This window comes from Suncus etruscus, chromosome 5, assembly GCF_024139225.1.
Source record: "Suncus etruscus isolate mSunEtr1 chromosome 5, mSunEtr1.pri.cur, whole genome shotgun sequence".
NCBI classification, from domain to species: Eukaryota; Metazoa; Chordata; class Mammalia; order Eulipotyphla; family Soricidae; genus Suncus; species Suncus etruscus.
In genome coordinates, this window is record NC_064852.1 from 139,890,741 (window position 1) to 139,911,888 (window position 21,148).

Sequence of the window (21,148 nt, forward strand, 5' to 3'; positions counted from 1 at the left end):
AGGCAAACACCCTACTGCTTGTGGCACCGCTCCAGCCTCATATGCTCTCAAATTCTACGAAAGTGTAGGGCTTGAAGTAAAGTTTATATTCTAATACTAAGTCTAATTGATGTTAATCTAATGCTTGATATATCTAACTCTTTGTGCTTAAAGTGGAAAGTGGTAATAATTATAAATAATGCTATACATTTCAGCATATTCTTCTGAATATGTCATGAAAATTTGGTCACAAAAGGCTGTCCCAAGAAGAGGTCCTCTTAGCATACATTTGAATATTTTCCAGTTAGAAAGCAATTAAAATGACAGTTAATAAGGCATGAGTTGTTTCAAACCACATTTATGCAAAAAGAAAAAGTAAGTTATTAAATTGTAGAGGAGATTCATTTTCATATTAATTTGGAGTATTTCTAATACCTTCCTTTCATATGAAATTATGAAGATTCATCTGCATCATAAATGTATTGAATGGCAAACCATTTTGAGTTCTAGTTCACCATAATGTCAATATTATAAAAAGCTGAATATCTTTCATTAATAACACACTACTAATTCAAAATATAAAACTATGTGTGTATGTGTGTGTTTATGTAGGTGTATACATACTTTCCAGAATAAATGAGTTCAAAGGTATGGAATATTTTTCCTACTTCCCCAGGTCACACAGCAAAATAAAATGGAAGGTACTTGTCAGTCTTCCAACATAATTATAGTGATATATAAAAAAGGAAAAGTCCAAAGAGTGTTATATGTTTATTCCAATAATGTACACTAAATGTTATTAGTGAAAAAATAAACATATTGCCACACACCCTTAAGGTCTAGCAATCTTATATATTCACTTTTTATAAGCTTCTATTTTTTTGTAGATCCCATCTGAAAATGAGGAAATTTCATATCATCTTCTACCCTTAAAAATAATTAGCATGCCTAGGAAGGTAAAATTCACTGTTCAGTGGAAACAATTGGATTATAGTCTTCATTTTTCTCTTCCTTAACTATTTATTTATTTATTTATTTATTTATTTATTTATTTATTTATTTATTTATTTATTTATTTATTTATTTATTGGTTTTTGGGCCACACCCGGCATTGCTCAGGGGTTACTCCTGGCTGTCTGCTCAGAAATAACTCACGGGGGACCATATGGGACACCGGGATTCAAACCAACCACCTTTAGTCCTGGATCGGCTGCTTGCAAGGCAAAAGCTGCTGTACTATCTCTCCGGGCCCCTCTTCCTTAACTTTTATATAGGTAATAACAACATCTAATTTGCAGAAGATTTTGAGGATTGTGATGTAATGACACTTTCAAATGTATAGTTCTTCACTGACATTTTATTTATGTTATAGTTTATTATTTGCTTTTTCCCTACTCAATATTAGAAAATTCTATCGTTCTTTGAAACTGGAGAAAATGAGGCTTATATTTTTTGCCCAAGTTAAAATTGTTTGAAAGTAAGGTGAGGTAAGATCAGCATCAGAAAATAGATTTGTTTGAGTTCACAGTTAAAGTTAACAAAATCAACCAATAAAACATCATTTTTGAAAGTTCAAACTCCATTTTTACATATTTTGTTAAGTTTTGAATATATTAATCTTTAGAAATAATTTAAACATAATTAATATGACAAAGAAGATTTTACATTAATTTTTCTTTGTTGACCTTAAAATAGGTATTTCATAGCATTTTGTTCAATGTCTAAGAATCATGCATGTATTAACATTTATGCTTAAGGAAACACTGTTTTTAATGTTAAAACTGATTTTAATTTGAAAGAGAAGGTAATATAATTTGTAACCTACAGCCCTTTTCAGATTTTATACTCTGTTTACTCTTTGTTTAGAAGTCAAAACTGCTGCTGAAAAATTTATTTTTGTTTCTGTCTCCTCAATTAAAAACCTTTTTATTTTTTAACATTATCAATTAATAACTGCCATTATGAATTGTCTATTGTTCATGTGTCTCATATATTTATACTAATATTTCATTATTTCCCATAGAAACCAATATATCTTTTGCAATGACATGCTATGCTTGCTTGAAGTAATATGGAAAAAGACCTGGTTTGTAGTTTTTGTCCTTTTACTTAAATAAGTAGAAGCAGTGGGTTATGTAAATAGTATTACATGTTTTTTGTTGTTGTTGTTTTGGGGCCACACCAGGTGACGCTAAGGAGTTACTCCTGGCTCTGAACTCAGAAATAGATCCTGGTAGGATTGGGAGACCATATGGGATGCCAGGGATAAAACCAGGGCCATCTGTCACAGGTCGGCCTCATGCAAGACAAATATCCTATCACTGTGCTATGCCTTCAGTCCCAACATTTCATGGTATTTTTTGTTTGTTTGTTTTGTTTTGTTTTTGGCTTTTTGGGCCACACCAATGACGCTCAGGGGTTACTCTTGGCTATGCGCTCAGAAATCACTCCTGGCTTGGGGGAACATATGGGATGCTGGGGATCGAACCATGGTCCATCCTTAGACAGCCAAGTGCAAGGCAAATGCCTACCACTGCACCATTGCTCCGGCCCCAACATTTTATTTTTTTAAGCTATCCTTTCAAACTTCAAATTTTGATACTCCTGTGTATTTCTATTAAATAGAATTTTATTAGATTAAAATTGATATTTTTGTATTTATGGGATATTAGCAAAAACATTTAATTGAATGATTCCTTTCTAGCTATAAATTTAAATGCTTAAATAATATTGTATTATCAATAATGCATAAGTATCTATATTAATAAGTAAGCGGAGGGGCCGGCGATGTGGCGCTAGAGGTAAGGTGCTTGCCTTTCAATCGCTAGCCAAGGAAGGACTGCGGTTTGATCCCACGGTGTCCCATATGGTCCTCCCAAGCCAGGGGCAATTTCTGAGCACTTAGCCAGGAGTAACCCCTAGGCATCAAACAGGTGTGGCCAAAAAACAAAAACAAACAAACAAACAAAAAACATAAAATAAGTAAGGAGTATAATTAAAATATATACAGATATAGTTACAAGAATAGTCATAAAACAATCAATATAAATTAAACACTTTTTTAAAAGTTAACAGCTAAGAATTAAAAAACATTTCCTAATCTAATAGAGTGCAGCCAAATGCACCACGAGTAAATACCAAAACCAGTGGCAAACTGCTGGAAAGTTTGTCTTGCCTTCTTTTTGTTTTTAATTTTTGGCCACAACAAACAATGGTCAGGGTCTACAACCAGCTCAGTTCTTAGGAATCACTTTTGGTGGTAGAGGGACTATTTGAGATGCCAGGGATAGAACGTGGGGTGACTACATGTTTGGCAGGCACCTTAGCTGTTTTTTTTATCTTTTAAGCTCCAGCTATTTTTTTATTTTTTTTTATATTTTTATTTTTTGTGTTTTGGGGACCACATCCAGTGGCGCTAAAGTTAACCTTGCTCTGTACTTCAACTGAACTTCACTTTTCTTTTCTTTTTTTTCTCTTCCTGGTATTACTGCAATTCGGGAATTATTTTTCTTGTTGCTATCCATTAAATATCTTACATTTTGTTCAATGAATTCGCTTTTCTTTTCCTTTGACATTTTTTATCAATAAATTGTATTTTGTCTTTAGACTTGTGGATAATTTTTTCTCTGCACTTAAGATTGTGTGGCTTTGTCTTGCTATTGCATTACTTGAATCCAACAATTCCTTTTGTATATATTCTTTCATGCTCTGAATCAATTCTTGGTTTGTAATTTTTTATTTTAAGAAAATTCATCACATAGTTGACATAACTGATCATAATACATTTGTTCCAAGATGATGGAAAGCAAGGTTATTAAAAATAGAAAGAAAATAGAAACAACGACTAAAAAATAAAACTGAAGGAATAAAATAGAAAGAAGAAAAAGTTCTGTAGCAAGTTTATTTGTGAATAATGTATCTCCAATAAAGTCATTAATACAAAAGAGAAGGTTTAGCAAGCGCTTTTATATTAAAGAGATAAAAAATACATTATAAAAGGTGTGTGTGTGGCGGGCAGTTGATATTGTTTGCATAGGCACGGCAAAATATGGGGAAATAGAAAGAAAAATTATTTGGCCTAAAAACAGGGAGACCTTACTCATGAAGTATCTTGGCATAAGTCTAACTCCAGGCTCCAGGCATAGTAAGTCGTCCAACCCCAAATTCTTTCTCTGTGGTCCCAGTAGAAGCTCTTAACAATCACAGATGTTGCTGTCAGATTTCTGTGTCCTATATAGCTTATGTCAGAGTGATGTGGAACTCATCTTCTGGTTTCTCCTCACTAATAGATGGCAATGCAGTGAATCCTGCAAGTTGTTGCAATTACCAAGTTGTCAGGGTGTCTTAAAAACCCACTCTGAAGTAAGCCTATGCCAGGGCAGGAGTAGAGCCTTCCAGGGTAGAAGTTTAATTCCTGGTGTTGGTGTAGAAAACCATGGTTTTTTTCATAGATGGGACCCAAAGTTCAGGAGTGAATGGTTAATGTATGATCCTCTGAAGCCTAAGCCAAATCACAAGTGTTCAGGACGTAAGGCCCCAGTACAGTATAAAATTTATGTGTTCCTGTTTCTATTACAGGAACTTGTTTGCACATATAAAATTTCCCTATTTTTATGTGCCTATGTAAAAAGGAACAATGCCCCAAGGTACATTTGTGCATATGAAGGCAAAGCTAACAAGCCCAACAATCCCTATAACCATGTTCTAACATGAAATCATAATACTAAAGAAACTTATCTACTAGAATTCCATACTAAATAGAGCCCCAAAATGGAGGAAATTGCTGCTATATAAGAAAATAAACAATAACTGTTGTATATCTAAAAAAATATTCAAGGGAGATATAAATGCCCCTTTAAGTCTTTTAAAATAGTGTGGAAAGTGGTAAAATTTGGTGAAATTCAGTAATTCGGTAAAATTCAGCCTATAATTTGGAACATGATTTGTGACATATTCTATGTGAACAGATCGTGTGTGTTTGTGTTTCTTTTGAATTATATGTATTCCCTTGCTTTGTTTTATTATATACAACTGAAGAATGAGCTCATTTAGCATTTGTCCTTCGCCTGGTATATTTCACTTCTCAGTACTCCCTCTGGTTCCATCCACTTTGCAGCTAAAGACGAAACTTCCCCTGCTATAATTTGTACTCTGAAGAGGTCATTTCAAATTCCTCTGTAAATTGATTGTCAAATATTCTAGCAATTTTTTTCTGGTTTAGTCATATAGTGGATTCTGTTAGAGCTGTAGACATGGAAAGATATCAAGTTATATGATCTGTAGCATTATTATATATATTTATACTATTGCTTTCAAAAGGAAGTCAGTTTTTCATAAAATATGAGTTATAAATAAAGGAAGTAGTTAACAAAAATTTACTAAGAGGCTGTGGATATATATTATATAAAACTTAATTTTGTTAAAAATAAATAGTACTTAGGGCTGGAGCAATAGCGCAGCAGTAGGGCATTTGCCTTACATGTAGCTAACCCAGGACAGACCTAGGTTTGATCCCTGGCTTCCCATATGGTCCCCAAGCCAGGAGTGATTTCTGAGCACATATCCAGGAGTAACCCTGAGTATCACAAGATGTAGCCCCCCAAAAATAAAAATCAAATAAAGTAAGTAAATAATACTTAATGGTAGAGTGCTTACGTATGCCTTATATGTAAGAGGACCTCAAAAATCTAACCCCAGAATTACGAGAGAATAATAAAGTAACTAAAATTCTATAGCTTCCTAATTTTAATGGTTTTAATAGTTTTGGGAATAGTTATTTTAGATTTTAACTGTTAAATTATCAAAAATTTTTTGGTTTTTGGGTCACACCTGGCAGCGCTCAGGGGTTACTCCTGGCTCTACGCTCAGAAATTAATCCTGGAAGGCATGGGGGACCATATGGGATGCCGGGATTAGAACCACCATCCTCTGCATTTAAGACAAATGCCTTACCTCCATGCTATCTCTCCGGCCCCAAATTATCAAAATTTTAAATTTTTCTTATCCATTGCAATATACAAAGCTGATATATTTCTGAATGTGTTATCAGCTTTTAAAATCCATAATCTTTATGCTTGCTAATATTTATGAAATATAATTCATTATAGGCTATTTCTATGTCTTTGTAATTAACTTACATAATGTCTATTCAATTAACTTATTTTACTCAAGTATTTTTTGCTTTTAATGATATTTTGGTATACATATTAGCACGTATATATTCTGTTCGAATTGCTTGTTTATTTCATAAACAAGTATATTTTACATAACATTACACTCACTAGTTAGATAATTAAATTAAAATAACAATTTGAATGATCAAGCACAATATTTACCTTGAATTTCTCTTTGTGGGATTGGTATGATATTCTTAAAAAATCATCAGTTAAAAGTTCTTAGGAAGCTACTAACATACTTTTGTACATAATCAATATTCTCTGTTTGGTTTCCATAGAACTCCTTTTTTTTTTTTTTTTTTTTTTGGTTTTTTGGGCCACACTCGTTTGATGCTCAGGGGTTACTCCTGGCTATGAGCTCAGAAATTGCCCCTGGCTTGGGGAGACCATATGGGACACCGGGGGATCGAACCGCGGTCCGTCCTACGCTAGTGCTTGTAAGGCAGACACCTTACCTCTAGCGCCACCTTCCCGGCCCCATAGAACTCCTTTTAACTCATAATAAAATCTCTCCTAAATTGCAGTACCTTTAAATATAACACAGTGATTCCTCTCCTTTCCTATAGATAAATGTTAAATCAATAAATGGCCTTACTATAAAAGCAAATATAGACATTTTTTAAATGTGTTGAATATAAAAACAGAGTTGTAGGGTATAGTCAATGGTAGCACACCATTGATTTAACTCTCTTTGAAGAAAGACTTTATTTTCACATTGTCAGAAGCATTTGAAAAGGACACTACTCAGCCCATTTATCTGTACCTTTGAAGACTTAACCTATTGCCATTAGAACCTATCTTTGCATCTTGATTATCTCATTTGTATAAAAAATCTATAGATATGAGGACACTACTTCCTGCTCCATTCTACAAATATTATGTCCATATATTTGTATAAATATATAGTGAATTTTATGTTATATTAATTGCTTATTAAATAAAAACAGTACACATTTCTTCTTCTTTATAATTATGGCAAATATAAGCTTGGAGGTTTTACTTTTATTTATGTCTTATTTTGTTTTGGTTTCCATTTTGTGCTTAACATGGTGGTATTCAGAACTTAGTCCTAGCTCTGAACCCAGGGGTAATTACTGATTGGTTGAGGGAACCATATGGTGTACCAAGGATCAGTTCCTTGTCTACAGTTTGCAGGGCAAGCACCATATGTGCTTTACTGTCATCTAGGACCTAGATTTTGCTTATATTCAATCCAACTACTAGTTTGGTAAAAGTATCATGCAGAGAAAATACATTTCTCATAACAAAATAATTGTAAATAAATTTTTTTCTTTCTTATGAGAAAGTTTGAGTAAGGCATTATATGGTGGTTAGAATCTTGCTCACTAACTTTAACTTACTAAAGACAAAAACAAAATCTACGGCATTGTCATATAGTGCAGGGATATGAGTATAAGAAAAAGAAAACCAAGTAAACTGTTGATGCAATGGATCAGAGAGATAATACAGAGGGTAGAGCATTAGCCATTAGGCTTGCACAAGTCACACCAAATGTTAATTCCCAGTACTTCAAGTGGTCCATTAAACACAGAGTGATCCCTAAGTGCTTAGCTGAGTGAGTTTTTATTGTTTTGGTTTTGGATTTTGGGTCACGCCCAGTGGTGCTCAGGGTTTACTCCTAGCTCTGAGCTCAGAAGTTGCTCCTGACAGTCTCAGGGATTGAATCCCGGTCTGTAAAGAGTCGGCCACATGCAAGGCAATCCACTTATCGCTGTGTTATTGCTCTGGCCCCAAGAGTTAGTTCTTAACATCCCTGGGCGTAGATATCCAAACAAACGAACAAACAAAAAATGATAATAATAAAATTTTGAAGCACCTAAGGATGTTAATGTCTTTTTTCCTTGCACAACATTCCTTACTTTAAAACATTCATATTAATCATTGGATAGATCTCAAGGACAGATGGAGTTTCTCAAACTTTTGGCTCATATAAAAGACTCTTTCATATCTGAGTAAGGCTAGGATTCAAGAATGCACAAATCATTGGTTGTTTCATACTAGGCAGGTTGCCAAGAAAAGAAATGAGGAGGCTTTTAGTGAAGAAAGAGACTAAATTAAAGCATTAAAGCAGGGGTTAAAACATAAAGCAAAAGATGTCAACAGAGAATATAAATATTATGTTCTATAGATTATATATATTCTTTATTTTATGGTAAATCTGGCAAAAGTTTACTACTCTTAGCCTGCTTCCAGTGAGACAGCATTGATCACTTAAAAACAAACAGTATTACAAGTCACTACTCAGTGATATTTCACATGCAAGCCACTTTGCATAAATATTCATTTTCTTCTGTATCATGGATGGCCTAATGAAAACAAATGCTGGTTTAACTCATAGAGCACCTGTCTATCCTAATGGAATTATCTCTAGTAACATAAATTATTACAAATTACTTAAAATAAATTAAGTTCCTAAATACAAAATTTAGATATTCCAGGTTAAATCTGTGAAATTTTAATTTGTTTATATTATATTATACGGTAATATATAATTTCTCTCTTAGAAGCAAACATATCCCAAATATACACCAATGTCAGACTATATGCAATCATCATAATATTATTTCAGATACTCTCTTAATAAGATTATACAGATGAGAAAATTGAATTTCAAAAATATTGGTGAATTCTCCAAGACCACAAAATTAGATTTTCAAAAGACTGAAGTTTGACTTTAATTAGGTTAGAGCAAAACTCATTAGTTACATTTACTTATATTTTTCAAATATATCACTTTTGTAATATGAATTATAAGATTTAACATAAACCAGACAACTATAAAATTAGATAATTTTTATTGAGTACTTAATTATAAATCATTTTTCTTAATCTAAATTAAAATGGTATGACATTCAAAGGTCTTAAAGAAATTTTGGCATTGATATCAGGTTCTATGTTTTAAAATTCAACATTTTTTGCAATTTTGACAGGACCCACACTCAAGGCATATTTCTGTAATAAAAATTATTATGTATGGACTGAAGAGATGACTTTAGGGCTGGATTGCGTGAGGATCAAGTTAGATACCCAACAGAACAATGTTTGCTGAGTTATGCGAAGAGGAACTGCCCAGCACAGATTCAGAATAAATAGATCTAGAGCACTGCTGAGGAAAAAAAAATGGAAAATAATTTTCTTTCTTTTTCTTTCTTCTTTTTCTCTTTCTTTTCTTTCTTTCTATTTTCTTCTTTCTTTTTCATTCTTTCTTCTTTCTTTTTCATTCTTTCTTCTTTCTCTTTTTTCTTTCTCTCTTCTTTCTCTTTTTTCTTTCTTTTTTCTTTCTTCTTCTTTCTTTTTCTTTTTTCATTTTCTTTTTTCTTTCTTTCTTTTTCTTTCTTCTTTCTTTCTTTCTTTCTTTCTTTCTTTCTTTCTTTTTTCTTTCTTTCTTTCTTTCTTTCTTTCTTTCTTTCTTTCTTTCTTTCTTTCTTTCTTTCTTTCTTTCTTTCTTTCTTTCTTTCTTTCTTTCTTTTTCTTCTTTTTCTTTCTTTCTTTATTCTTTTTAATTTTTGGGCTGCACCTGGTGATGCTTAGGGGTTACTCCTGGCTATGCATTCAGAAATAGCTTCTAGCTTAAAACCCAGGGGAATCAAACCCCAGTCCTTCCTAGGCATGCAAGGTGGTTGTGCCACCTGACCCCGTAGAGAATTATTTCTTAACTTTCCATCTCAAAAAAAAATTTTTGTTATATATAAACCTAAAATCACTAACTTTACAAAGAGTAGTGGTCATAACATTTGTCAGACATGCATACTAACTTTAAGATTCTGTAATTATAGTGGCAAAATTTAGTGATAAAATATTTTTTTCTAAAAAAATATTTTTTTCTTCAGGAAATCAAAAGGATAATTTCTATTGTGTATTAAAGATTGTTTTAATTGTTTGATAGTTATTTGAAAGTGAAAATAAAATCTTAGAATTATAATATATCTGTTTCTTGGATAATCAATCAACACATGGAAGACAGATTTTTTTTGCATTGGGTACGAACATATGCATAGCAATTTTTTGATAATTCATGAAACTATCACAGAAACATCATTTCATTTATTTTAAAATGTTTCCTAAGTAGAAATATAGAATTATTTCTGAGTCATATGTGAATGTTGGATGAAATTCAGTCAAAATACAAATATTACTATAACCACTGCCATATCACTTATAATAAAATACTGGTAATAATGCAATAGCTAATATGTCAATTCATATTTCAATATGTATTTCCTAAATTCTCTTCAATAACTTCTAAATACTTTTTGTAGACATAAATAAAACTACTATTTAAAAGAACACAGCTAATATACATTTTTGCTCCACCTATCTTTTTGATTTTTTCTAATTTCTCTCTGTATCAAAGCCATTATTTCCTCAACATATAGTTTGGTAATCACAGCCTAAGCATCAAGTTTTATTTAGCCTATTTGTTAATTTAACAAAACATATTTTTCTTTTTTCTTTTCTTTATTTATTTTTAAAATAATATCTTTATTTAAGCACCATGATTACAAAGATGATTGTAGTTGGGTTTGTCTTTGAATTACCACTTTGATTCCCCTTAATAGTATTAACAATGTGGTACATTGCTATAGACACATGTTTATTGAAGTGTAAATTTTGAACCTATGTGGGGGAGTGACATATCTGAATGTATAGGTTTTGGTAAAATTTGTATTAAATTCCATTTATGATTTTAGCCATATCTATACTAGGATATATATAATATATTCTGGTTGTTACATACAAATTTCTGAAATGATATGTGTTATTAGTGGAAAAAGCTCAAGATGCTCAGATATGAATAACTTATATAATTTATTTTCATTTGTTTTATTCACACAATGTAATGAATTTACTAAATTTCATATGAGCACACATTTTCTATTATGTTCAATTGTATTATTTTTAATTTTTAATTTTCTATTACAATTAATGACACTATAAATAAATATGAAAATATTTATACCACAAATTGCAAAAGCTTCTTTCAGGTATTAGAGTGGGAAGTAATGGTTCAATGATATAAATGTTGAACTTGTAGATCAAAGCAATGGTACATTAAGTAGGATGCTTGTCTTCCACATAACCTACCTAGTTTCTATTCCCAGCATCTCGTATAGTCCCCCAAGTTCTTACAACAAGGAGTGATCCCTGAGCACAGAACCAGAAGCACTGAGCACTACCATGTATGATCTCTACAACCCCAACAAGCACACATATTTTCATGAAACAATGGTTGGATCTTTTTATTAGCATAGTTATAGTAAAAACATGTTTTCTTCAACTCTGCTCCTCAATTTACTGGTAACTATATTAAGTAATAAAATTGTGAAGGCTGATTGGAACTTAATATGATTGTCATTTTTTATCTTTGAGATTCATTTTACTCTGATCTTTTTCATGATTTATGAATAATATTTCAATCCAGAAGTTGACAATTTCAAATTAGACTGTTATCTAATTCCTTGGAGTTTTAAATATCAGCCAAATCTCTTTTGAACACCTTTTCTGGTAATACTTATCTATAATATGTATTATAGTATATTTGTGATGAAAGTATACTTTAATATATTTTTAAAGGCAGTGCATCAAAATTTTACTTGTTTTTTTTTCTTTTAAAATGGCTGATCTTTTCTTTTTTTTTGGGGGGGGGGAGGGTGGCCACATTTAGCAATTCTTAGGGGTTACTCCTGACTCTGTGCTCAGGAATAACTCCTGGCAGACCTAGGGAACCATATGGGATGCCAAGAATTGAACCTAGGTTGTCACATGAAAGACAAACACTGTACCCAGTATTCTATTCACCCTGGCCCTCTTTTTTTTTTATATTCAACATCACAATAAAATTCAAATGTAAGCAGTTATAATCTAGTCTTTCTGAATTGTTACATATTTTACTTTATGTAATATATTATTTACTCTAAAATTGACTGATGTTTGGGTTATTATAAATGCAATTGGGGTGATCAGTAAAATCATAATCATTCTTTTATAGACTTGGTGAATTTTTTATAATTTGTGATTATATTTTTTCTAGATAATAGCTAAATTCTTGTCTGTCTTTTCTTCCTTTCCATTACTGTTACTTTCTTTCCTCTGGATTTTGGGTTATGACCGACTAGACACAGGAGTCACTCAGTGATGGCTAACCTTTTTGAGCCCGAGTGCCCAAAATGCTGCACAATGCCTGGTTCTCCCAATGGCCAGTCCGGGCCTTTTGCCAGGTGAGCTGCAAAGCAGACACCGGCACACTCTGCTCCCACCAGGCCGCATATCTTAATTGCGGACCTTCCCGCTTGCCAGCTGCAAGGCCTTCAGGTGCCACCTCTGGCACTCGTGACATAAGTTCGCCATCTAAGCCGGAGTCTAGATAGTGTTTTGGTAATAATATGAGTCCCAGAGATCAATCTGGGCCTGGCATTATGGAATGAAAACCTTTGAGATCTCTATAATCATACGTTTCTAAATAGCTATATTGTCAAATATTTATTTCTATTTTTGTTTTATTTTGGTTTTTATTATTTTTTATTTTATTTTTTTTTTTTGGTATTTTCAGGCCACACCTGTTTGATGCTCAGGGGTTACTCCTGGCTAAGCGCTCAGAAATTGCCTCTGGCTTGGGGGGACCATATGGGACACCGGGAGATCGAAACGCAGTCCTTCCTTGGCTAGCGCTTGCAAGGCAGACACCTTACCTCTAGCGCCACCTAACCAGCCCCTTTTGCTTTTTTTTTGGGGGGGGGGTGAACACCCAGCAGTGCTCAGGGGGTACTCCTGGCTCTGCACTCAAATCACTCCTGGCAGGCTTGGGGGACCAGATGGAATGATGGGGATTAAATCTACGTCAGCAGTGTGCAATGAAAACATCCTACCACTGTGCTATTGCTCTGGCCAAGTATTTCTTTTTTGTCAAAATACTTTTTAAATTATTTTATTAATTCGCACTTTTATGAGCTGTGTCTGAAGACTTGATTTTTTCTGTCCTTGTCAGCAATACTGTTGTTTGCTTTTTAACTTTTAATACATTAATTATTGCATTCTGATTTTAGACTGTTTTCCTAATTACTACCAAAATTAAACTATTTATATTTGTTTACTTCTTATTTCAGTATTATGCTAATTGAAATATTACTCAATATCTGTATATCTTCCAATAGAAATTTCTACTTCTATTACTTTTGAATATTTATTCTAAATAAAATTCTGTGTATCCCTCTCACATCCATAATTCTTTCAATAATATACTTAATTTAACATAACATAATTTAATATGTATTTTGTTATTCCTTATTATTAATTTATTGTTTCATTTATCAACATCTTAGTTGATGGCAGGCCACACAATAATTTCCTAATATTTAAATTTAATTTTTCATTAAATTTGTTATAGAATCTAATGTCAAATTAATGTCAATTTATATATGGTATATCTTACAATATTTTTAAAACTGTATACTAATATATAGAATCACATTATGGAAAAATCCTAATGAAATAGAATTTTATGGATTAAAATCTAGAAAAATGTTTCTTGTTTTATTACATGACTGTATTGTATGTGCAAAATATTCCTTTTTCTACTGTATCCTTTTATAACCAATCCGGTACATATTTATGAATAATTCTTTATCTAAACTTTATATTCTATTTCACTTGTTTACTTGTTAACTCTTCTATTAATAAACGAGTGATTTAAATTTTAAGTTTTATAAAAGATCACAAGAGCTTAGGTGGCAGAATATCTAATTCTATAATAATAATTTTCACAACATCTACAATAGATACATAGGGATTCTCTCAACTACATTGTTAAACTCAATTCATTAAAAATGTAAATATTCCAGTGAAATTTAAGCTACATATAGTGTTTATTCTCTTAGTCACTTATATGCATCTCTTCTTATTGCATGGGGCAAAACATTATATTGTTTATGATCTTATTAAAAATTAACATGCCTCCCATGAAATGTTTAATTTCTTATGTGGTGTCCATCAAGAAGTCAACAGATTTTTTGAATGTTTATTTCTGTAATATATATATATATATATAGTCTCTAGAAGGACTCCTCCGGTTTTTAGCTTGTTGGAATTTTATCTTTGACAGAATAAGATAAGTGGGATACATTTTAAGTAATTATAACGTTTGGGTACTTACCAGAACCCAACTGGTACTTACCAGGACCTAACTTTTGGTTATTATTAGTTTACCTGGTGTAAGATGACAACCAGCTATTTACCAAAAACAAAGGCATTCCTTTATCTTCCCATTTCCTATATATCTCTCCTTTGATATGCAAAAGCTCACCTGGATGACTCTGCTCTGCCCCATACTGGTGGACTTTCTTCTAGGACAGTGGTCGAGAGCAACATGTGGCTCAGCAGAAGCCCAATGGAGGAGAGGCTGCTTTCAGAATCTTCTGAAACTTTCTTCCAGTTAAGATCTCAAACCTATTTGTGACCGTCATTATGTTGGTTAAACTGTGCTCTGGTTAAACTGTGTGTATTAGCTGTATATATCGTAATACTACTCTTTATTTTCTATGCCCCACTGCAAACAGATAATTTTGAGTCTAATTTTAAGTTTAATAATACTTTGCACAGTTCTGGGAAATGCTTAATGTTGTTAGATTTTAATAGTTCTCAGCTATCCTAGTGAGTGTTTCTCAATTGCTTTTTATGATATTTGGTTGTATATATTATGTAGCAACTTATTTTCAAATTACATTTTAAAAAATGTTCTAATATCTTTGTCCACAGAAGTAGACAAAAGAAACTTGAATATTATAGACACTTACTACAGAGCTCAGTATAATAATGTTCAGCAAAATTATTTTAAAACTGTATATTGCTGCGGACTGTTTTATACTGATGAGATAAAAAGTTCCTAAGCATAACCTTAGTGAGTTCATTTTCCCACTGGAAGTCAAGCGGAGCACGAAGAGGCGAATATGGAATAATGAAATATGAAATATGAAATGAATGAGACCACACAGAATGCATGGGGACTTGCGTCTAGAAAGACGAAGACAAATTTATTTTTTGAGCTGGTTAACTTTTAATGGTTGAGCTTTGGAATGCGGGGTGTAATTTTGGACATCAAAGAAAGTGGGAGATGGTTAGGGAAAACAGAATGAAAGACCATGGCTAAAATTTGCATATTAAAGATACTGAAGGTATAAAGAAGTTTTGTTTTGGGTTAGCTTTGTTTTGGGTAAGTAGGAGAAACCAGGTAATTTTCAGGGAAGTGGGAAGAGAGAGAAATATTTTAGAGATTTGGGGAAAACTGAAAATTGGTTTACTATGAGCTAAGTTTTGGAAAAAACATGATCTTGGTGCCAAAGTAGCAAAGATCACAAGAGCTGGTCAGTGGGAGACTTGGCGAAATTTGTACTGTCCTCCTTTCTTAGAAAGAATTACTAAGGCCTGATTTCTAATAATGGTCAAAAATAAAGAGAGAGATAGTTACAGCCACTTTAGAATTATGGCCAAACACTCCACGCAAAAGGTCAACTGATTTTGACTGCTCTAAGCGGGCCTTTTTGGCAAATAATTCTTTTCCAGGAGTGCAACACTCTGATGTGTGTGCCCTTCCTGAGTGGGGTGTAACAGTATATATATATATATATATATATATATATATATATATATATGTATGTATTTATGTACGTTAATGTTTTGTGATTTATTTTAGAAAAGTTTATGAAAATAAACTTGGATGTTCTAGACTCATTATAGTGCTCTGTGTAAGAATGTTTAAGAATTTTCAAATTAAGACTATCTGCAGAAAGGTTCTAATGTTTGTGATCAGAGAAGTTTATGAAAAGTTGTGATATGTATAAGACAAATATATGAAAAATATTATTGTTTTGAGAATGATGTATACAGTTGAAACATTGATGCTATTACAGCCAGCTTTTACTGTGTCTATGCAAAATAACAACTACTTTAATAAGTTCTGATCTGAAGTTCCCACCTCAGGTGGAGAAAAATAGAAAAAAAGAAAAATAGAAATAGAAAAAAACTGTTGTAACTTTTCTCATTTTTTTCTTTTTGGTTTTGTTTTAATCAGAATTGTGGAATTGTAAGATGATATCTAGCTATAAACCCCAAACAAAGGCATTTCCTCATCTTCCTAATTCCCATAAATCTCTCCTTTGATACGTAAAAACCCACCTGTATCACTCTATTTTCCCCTGCCCTGGTGGATTTTTTTCTGGGATAATAAAGAAAAGTCAGTCTTTGCTTTTGGATGAAGCAGAGACTTCGAAGCAAAAAGCAGAATGACTTCCTGGCTCTTTCCTGACTGGCTTAGATTATTATTTCTTTACCGCTACCCTGATTCTTCAGATTCGTCTGCCTAAAAGGTTAGAAACATGACATTTGGGGTGATCTCACGTGAGAGATTTTTATTTTACAAGCTGGTGTATCTATTTGCTCATTTTTTTCTCATGTTTTATTAACATTGTGCACCATAAAGCAATCCAGATATATTATGGATTGTTAGGATACCCCCTTGTAGTACTCAATGACTCATGGCTACCCTTTAGAAATATTTGGGGGCCTAGTAATGCCTGGACTAAAATCTGGGTCTGCTATATTACCCTTTGCACTATTGCTCCAGCCGCAGAACTTGTGACTCTTACAAACTCATCTACGATGAAGTAGTAGCAATGACATATTAAGCTTCTTTAACAGAAGATAAAATCACGTAGTTTACTGCAATGTGGATGAAACTGGAAAATATTAAAAAAAGGGCTTTACAATATTTATAATATGTCTTTACAATATTTATAATCATATACATCCATGTTCCTTCTAACTGCTGACTTTCTTTCTTTCTCATGGTTCCCTTGTCCTCTAGGTTATACCACTAATCTTGTGCCATAGCCCTCATTTATGTAACATTCACTTGTAAACCATTCGTAATACCCTAGGGAGCAAAGGAGGCCATATAAACTCTGATTGAGGGACACTGATGCACCAACTGCCTTAGTCCTTATGCACATATGTAATATACATAGAAAAACTAGTGGATATCTAACATATATATAATGTAATATATATATAATATAATACATATATAATGTAATATATATCATAAAATATAATAATATTAGAATATATTTAATATAATTATATATTATATTATAATATAGTATCTAATATAACCATACACTATAATATAAGATATACATAAATATTGTAAATAAATTATATCCATATTTTTAAATTATATATTCATATCATGTATTATATATTTTGTATTATATTTACATATAAATGTATATTCATATATATGATTATATATAATAATATAAATTTGTATATTGTCAATTATATATAAATATATGAATATATTATATTATCAAATACAATGTGATATAAAATGTAGTATGTATAATATATGTATACATATAAGCATCTCTGTCCTTCTAGGTAATTTTTAGTGAGGGCTATAATACCTGGTTTTGCTCAAGATTTCTCCTGGCTCTGTATTCAGCAATCACCCTTGGTGGTCTTCAGAGGACCATGTAGAGTAACAGGTATCAAATCAATGTTGAGTTGTGCAAGGCAAACACTCTGTCCACTCTTATCACAAACACTCTTATCACTTTGGTCCATCTATGCAATTTTGATCTATACTTATAACTTATACTTTACATTGTGAACTTGTCTTTTTGTACAGAAACATTGTATTAGGTATGTACATTTGGAAAAAAAGCTTTAGCATACTTTACTCTCACCAAATCTTTTTTTGTTTTGTTTTGTTTAGTTTTTTTGGGCCACACCTGTTAGATGCTCATGGGGTTACTCCTGGCTAAGCACTCAAAAATTGCCCCTGGCTTGGGGGGACCATTTGGGACACTGGGACCATATGGGATGCCGGGGATCGAACCACTGTCCTTCCTTGGCTAGCGCTTGCAAGGCAGACACCTTACCTCTAGCGCCACCTTGCTGGCCCCCAGATCTTCTAATTCAATCATTGCCACAATTATATTTTCTTTTAATATTATAATTACTGACATCTTGACATTACCTTAAGTTAATTTACTGTGCTTCATGCACCTCAATATCAAGCCCCTATGCATGATCTGTTCTCCAGATCTGTGATGACCTTGAATCTCTGCTAGTTCTTAAGCCTTTTTTCATTGATTGTTGAAGTCAACTGTGATTAAATAAGTTAATAGCTTGTTTCAGCAGAGAATTCCTCTTCTATTATCTGGGTCATTTTAAAGACTTATTTAGCCAAAAAAAAAGCTATATAATAATTCATATCCCAAAAAACTTTCTTTGAATAATGAGAAATTCCAACAAGATCATTAAAGTTATAATACAATTTATATCAGCAGCAGCATGCCAAATTTGAACCACAGGGCAATGCACTTTTATATGAAATAAATCTTTAGCAGCTACTTCTTGGTTCCAGAAAATACACTGGATCATTCTCAGGGATTTTTGTTACTGAGGAATAACACAACTCTGGGTTTTAGTAATATTGCTAGTTTTTATTAATATTTGTTTTGTTTGGTCACACCTGGTGGTCATACCTGGTGATGCTCAGGTCTTATTTCTGACTGTTCTTAAGGATAACTCCTGGCAGTATTCAGAGGATTATTTGTAAGACAGGGATCTGAACCGGGGTCTGCTGCATGCATGGCAATGTCCTAACCCACTGAAACATCTTTCAGAATCCACTAATTATTATTTTTATTTTTAATATTTATTTTATTTTTAATTGTTAAACAAAGATGTTTTAATTCTCTGTCCCTTGCCAGAACTGTATTTACGTGCAATCTGTTAAAAATTAGTGTTATTTAAAAAATTATTTTCCATGCAATTTTTGTTTGTTTGATTTCTCAGGATTTACTCTTGAGTCACACCTGGTAGGTTCAGGTGAATATATGGGGTGCTGAGGATTGAAGCAGAGATGGCCTTATGCAAGGCTCATGGTCAACCTGTGTACTATCTCTCCAGACTTATATATACATATATCTGTAAGATAAAACTTAAAATATTATGATTTATTATGAGAAAAACATTATATTTGTGTAAATTACTTCTAAATGTATTTGATTGCATTATTAAATATGTGACTATACTTGGACCAGAAAAAAATATAGTGGGTAAAAATTTACCATTTTTATTTCATGTTCTATCTCTAGCATCACATATGGTCCCCAAATTCAGTTAATACTGATATCAAATAACAGAGTCAGAAGTTAGTCTAAGAAATTTTGAGTATATATCTCTAACCAAAATTTAATCACTCTTTATGATTGTTTTCCAGAATTAATAACATTACTCTGATAGCAGTTAATAATCATATTTAGTTAACAGGTCTATTTCTTCTCTAATTGTACAGATACTTTAAGTATTATTTTTCATTTGCTATAATATCAAATACACATCAAATACCCCAAGTTCTCCTCAGCACCTCTAAGTGTGGCACTACAGGTCCCAATTCTGATCACTCTAAAATTGAACTGTCTTAGTTGAAAATGGTCCCAGAGGTCCCTCCAAAACTTTTTCATTTAAGCTAATAGCTTAATCTAAAAATTAGTATAAAATTTGTACTATCATGTTCTGATACTTTATGTATAAATATAAATGTATATATATATATATATATATATATATATATACTTTAAATAGATAGTCTAAGAAATAAAATTCCCTTTAACTTTTCTGACCTCCTGAATAGGTATATCTATGCAGACTATTTAAATTTTGTTGACAATTAAACTTCCTTCTTCACTCTTTTATGGTTCTTGAGAACACTGTCACAAGAACACATTTTGGTGATTAATAAAGAAGCTTTTCCTGGTAACATTCCTGTTCTCTTACTATATTAATTCATCAATATAATAGTTAGTAATCAATTTGTTTTATATGTTTTACATTGCGCAAAAACTAATAATAAACTAGTGATTCCCAAGTACTAGTTTTATATATAGTGTCCAGGAGATAAAATAAATGCTCCATTGGCAAATAAATTCATAAATATCAAATATAAAATGAAGTCTCATAAAGAAAATAAATAAATGATATTAATAACTAAAAGAGCATTTTCAAATCAATCAAACAATCTAGTACATGTAAATGTAAAGCAACTTATTGCAAAAGCTATCTTATAGCTATAGTAAAAATAAATTTAAAATATGCATCATTGCATGCTTTGTAAAATAAAATAGAATAAGAAAGAGATTATGTAACATGCCACGTGCTCATTACTTAATAATCATGCAGATTTTGTTACTGAGAGAAATAATGCTTTACATTTTCTTAATTACTAAGATAGACTTATGATAAAGAAAACTAAATATGTTTTTTGGGGGCTTTTTTTTGTTTTTTTGGGTCACACCCAGTAGCACTCAGGGGTTACTTCTGGCTCTATGTTCAGAAATCGCTCCTGGCAGGCTCAAGGGACTATATGAGACGCTGGGATTTGAACCACTGTCCTTCTGTAGGTGAGGCATACACCCTGCCTCCATGCTATCTCTCCGGCCCCTAAATATGGTTTTTAATATTGAATATCTTATATCTGAATTAATGAGAATATATGATTACATGTAAATTAACTTTTACTACTTTCCAAGAAAAAATTAGCTGGTATAGTTTGAAGTAATTCACTGCAACACTCTTGTTAATTTTTATTTTGTAATATCTCATCTGAAAACACCACCTTTTCTAATCTTATAAGAAGTGAAGCTGTAAAAGCACTATTCTATATTCCTGTAAACGAAATTATCAGAACGTAAATAAGGAGAATGGATAAATCTGGTTAAAGGAATCTATCTTAAGGTATAGGAGAGAATTAGACATTTAATGGCAAATCTAATATATCCTATATAGACTGATTAATAACGTGAATCTGACTCAGAAAATATTATGATAAAAACTTACACTTCACACAATCTTTTTAAAATTCACTGCAGGGCCGGACATACTACAGTAATTAATATGCATAAGTAATAAAT

At 32.1% G+C, this 21,148-nt stretch overlaps 1 protein-coding gene across 1 annotated transcript in view; it reads left to right on the forward strand.

The window, feature by feature from the left end:
• CSMD3 (CUB and Sushi multiple domains 3) overlaps positions 1 to 21,148 on the forward strand; it is a 1,236,222-nt gene that overhangs the window by 158,947 nt on the left and 1,056,127 nt on the right. The gene's annotated exons all lie outside the window — the stretch shown is intronic.